The 4038-nt window shown below is 42.6% G+C and overlaps 2 long non-coding RNA genes across 3 annotated transcripts in view; both read right to left on the reverse strand.

Moving 5' to 3' along the window:
* Window positions 1-312: 312 nt before the first annotated feature.
* LOC123482733 lies at window positions 313-2173 on the reverse strand. Its single transcript, XR_006657905.1, has 2 exons — window positions 2138-2173; window positions 313-375 (listed from the first exon to the last, which is right to left on the reverse strand). It is a non-coding gene; the product is annotated as an uncharacterized LOC123482733 (long non-coding RNA).
* A 1598-nt stretch (window positions 2174-3771) lies between these two features.
* The window catches only part of LOC121553714, a 1013-nt gene continuing 746 nt past the window's right edge, over window positions 3772-4038 (reverse strand). Inside the window, exons 2-3 of one of the 2 annotated variants that reach the window (XR_005997567.2) lie at window positions 3990-4038; window positions 3772-3872 (exon numbers count right to left, since the gene is read on the reverse strand). The exon at window positions 3990-4038 is cut by the window's right edge and continues 38 nt beyond it. This is a non-coding gene — a long non-coding RNA (uncharacterized LOC121553714). Of the gene's footprint in view, window positions 3913-3989 lie in introns of both variants that reach the window. The other variant, XR_005997566.2, reaches the window with a different exon arrangement.

Raw genomic sequence — 4038 nt, forward strand, 5'->3', positions numbered from 1 at the left:
ACTAAAGTATTGGACATTTACTGGAGCGATTTCATGTATGAATGGGGCTTTCTGCTTCACCGCCCACAGTTGCCTAAATGCCCATCAGGATGCCGCCATTGTTGTTGACTCATCCTATTCCTCGCTAGCCTGGTCACAGTTTGTGCTGTCTTGCCAATGGCCATTGTCACACCAAGACAACAGATCAGGGACCAGGCTAATTCCTCACCGTTTTATTTGAGGGATCTGAAATGATCTTCTATTCAATGACATTACATTAGGCTGTGCTCTGTTTTCTATTGCCTTTGGATAGAGACTGACATTACAGTGGTATTGCATAGGTGTAGGGATTGTCAATTGGACTGCCTTTATTTGGAATATTCAGAAATCTTCTTCCTGAAAAGGAAATGGATAACATTTATGTCAGGGTATGCCGATATTGAGGCATCACATACAGTTGAAGTCGGAAGTTTACATTACACTGTTTTTCAACCACTCCACAAATGTCTTGTTAACAAACTATAGTTTTGGCAAGTCGGTTAGGACATCTACTTTGTGCGTGACACAAGTAATTTTTCCAACAATTGTTTACAGACAGATTATTTCACTTATAATTAATTGTATCACAATTCCAGTGGGTCAGAAGTTTACATACACTAAGTTGACTGTGCCTTTAAACAGCTTGGATGGCTTTAGAAGCTTCTGATAGGCTAATTGACATCATTTGAGTCAATTGGAGGTGTACCTGTGGATGTATTTCAAGGCCTACCTTCAAACTCAGTGCCTCTTTGCTTGACATCATGGGAAAATCAAAAGAAATCAGCCAAGACCTCAATTGTAGACCTCCACAAGTCTGGTTCATCCTTGGGAGCAATTTCCAAACGCCTGAAGGTACCACGTTCATCTGTACAAACAATAGTACGCAAGTATCAACCCCATAGGACCACGCAGCCGTCATACCGCTCAGGAAGGAGACGTGTTCTGTCTCCTAGAGATTAATGTACTTTGGTGCGAAAAGTGCAAATCAATCCCAGAACAACAGCAAAGGACCTTGTGAAGATGCTGGAGGAAACAGGTACAAAAGTATCTATATCCACAGTAAAAACGAGTCCCATATTGACATATCCTGAAAGGCCGCTCAGCAAGGAAGAAGCCACTGCTCCAAAACCGCCATAAAAAAAGCCAGACTACGGTTTGCAACTGCACATGGGGACAAAGATCGTACTTTTTGGAGCAATGTCCTCTGGTCTGATGAAATAAAAATATAACTGTTTGGCCATAATGACCATCGTTATGTTTGGAGGAAAAAGGGGGTCGCTTGCAAGCCAAAGAACACCATCCCAACCGTGAAGCACGGGGGTGGCAGCATCATGCTGTGGGGATGCTTTGCTGCAGGAGGGACTGGTGCACTTCACAAAATAAATGGCATCATGAGGAAGGAAAATTATGGGATATATTGAAGCAACATCTCAGGACATCAGTCAGGAAGTTAAAGCTTGGTCGCAAATGGGTCTTCCAAATGGACAATGACCCCAAGCATACTTCCAAAGTTGTGGCAAAATGGCTTAAGGACAACAAAGTCAAGGTATTGGAGTGGCCATCACAAAGCCCTGACCTCAATCCTATAGAAAATGTGTGGGCAGAACTGAAAAAGCGTGTAGCGAGCAAGGAGGCCTACAAACCTGACTCCAGTTACACCAGCTCTGTCAGGAGGAATGGGCCAAAATTCACCCAACTTATTGTGGGAAGCTTGTGGAAGGCTACCTGAAACGTTTGACCCAAGTTAAACAATTTAAAGGCAATGCTACCAAATACTAATTGAGTGTATGTAAACTTCTGACCCACTGGGAATGTGATGAAAGAAAAAAAGCTTAAATAAATCATTCTCTCTACTATTATTCTGACATTTCACATTCTTAAAATAAAGTGGTGATCTAACTGACCTAAGACATGGAATTTTTACTAAGATTAAATGTCAGGAATTGTGAAAAACTGAGTTTAAATGTATTTGGCTAAGGTGTATGTAAACTTCCGACTTCAACTGTATATATCCTACCACTTGGAGCACTGCACAGGTGGTCCACTAGTACTACTATTATACTAATATGATATTAGACAATACTACTACTCTACTCTACTGTACTAGTACTGTACTGACCCCCTCATCCAGGACCACCAGAACAGGAGGGGTTTACAGTGGGGAAAAAAGTATTTAGTCAGCAACCAATTGTGCAAGTTCTCCCACTTAAAAAGATGAGAGAGGCCTGTAATTTTCATCATAGGTACACGTCAACTATGACAGACAAAATGAGGAAAAAAATTCCAGAAAATCACATTGTAGGATTTTTAATGAATTTATTGGCATATGATGGTGGAAAATAAGTATTTGGTCAATAACAAAAAGTTTCTCAATACTTTGTTATATACCATTTGTTGGCAATGACACAGGTCAAACGTTTTCTGTAAGTCTTCACAAGGTTTTCACACACTGTTGCTGGTATTTTGGCCCATTCCTCCATGCAGATCTCCTCTAGAGCAGTGATGTTTTGGGGCTGTCGCTGGGCAACACAGACTTTCAACTCCCTCCAAAGATTTTCTATGGGGTTGAGATCTGGAGACTGGCTAGGCCACTCCAGGACCTTGAAATGCTTCTTACGAAGCCACTCCTTCGTTGCCGGGCGGTGTGTTTGGGATCATTGTCATGCTGGAAAGACCCAGCCACGTTTCATCTTCAATGCCCTTGCTGATGGAAGGAGGGTTTCACTCAAAATCTCACGATACATGGCCCCATTCATTCTTTCCTTTACACGGATCAGTCGTCCTGGTCCCTTTGCAGAAAAACAGCCCCAAAGCATGATGTTTCCAACCCCATGCTTCACAGTAGGTATGGTGTTCTTTGGATGCAACTCAGCATTCTTTGTCCTCCAAACATGACGAGTTGCGTTTTTTACCAAAAAGTTATATTTTGGTTTCATCTGACCATATGACATTCTCCCAATCCTCTTCTGGATCATCCAAATGCACTTCAGACGGGCCTGGACATGTACTGGCTTAAGCAGGGGGACACGTCTCGCACTGCAGGATTTGAGTCCCTGGCGGCGTAGTGTGTTACTGATGGTTGGCTTTGTTACTTTGGTCCCAGCTCTCTGCAGGTCATTCACTAGGTCCCCCCGTGTGGTTCTGGGATTTTTGCTCACCGTTCTTGTGATCATTTTGACCCCACGGGGTGAGATCTTGCGTGGAGCCCCAGATCGAGGGAGATTATCAGTGGTCTTGTATGTCTTCCATTTCCTAATAATTGCTCCCACAGTTGATTTCTTCAAACCAAGCTGCTTACCTATTGCAGATTCAGTCTTCCCAGCCTGGTGCAGGTCTACAATTTAGTTTTTGTTGTCCTTTGACAGCTCTTTGGTCTTGGCCATTGTGAAGTTTGGAGTGTGACTGTTTGAGGTTGTGGACAGGTGTATTTTATCTGATAACAAGTTCAAACAGGTGCCATTAATACAGGTAACGAGTGGAGGACAGAGGAGCCTCTGAAAGAAGAAGTTACAGGTCTGTGAGAGCCAGAAATCTTGCTTGTTTGTAGGTGACCAAATACTTATTTTCCACCATAATTTGCAAATAAATTCATTAAAAATCCTACAATGGGATTTTTTGGATTTTTTTTCCTCAATTTGTCTGTCATAGTTGACGTGTACCTATGATGAAAATTACAGGCCTCTCTCATATTTTTAAGTGGGAGAACTTGCACAATTGGTGGCTGACTAAATACTTTTTTCCCCACTGTATTTCTCAGGGTGCTCAGGAAGGGTCTTAACCTCTGCGACTGGCTCGGCAGGCTTTTCAAATAGGTCAGAGGTCAGGGGTTGAGTCACCGGAGTTGTCAGAGGGAGCTGGACATTCCCATAGAGATTTTGGTCACCTCTGTATGTGCTGTATGTTGTGTATTAAACAAATTAATTATGGTGATAGTTGTTACTGTAACTGTACACACACAACTATAATCTCACCTTTGACTCCTCCTCAGCCTCTCTTCTGCTTTCCTCCTCCTGAGACATC

This window comes from Coregonus clupeaformis, chromosome 37 (assembly GCF_020615455.1).
Source record: "Coregonus clupeaformis isolate EN_2021a chromosome 37, ASM2061545v1, whole genome shotgun sequence".
NCBI lineage: Eukaryota > Metazoa > Chordata > Actinopteri > Salmoniformes > Salmonidae > Coregonus > Coregonus clupeaformis.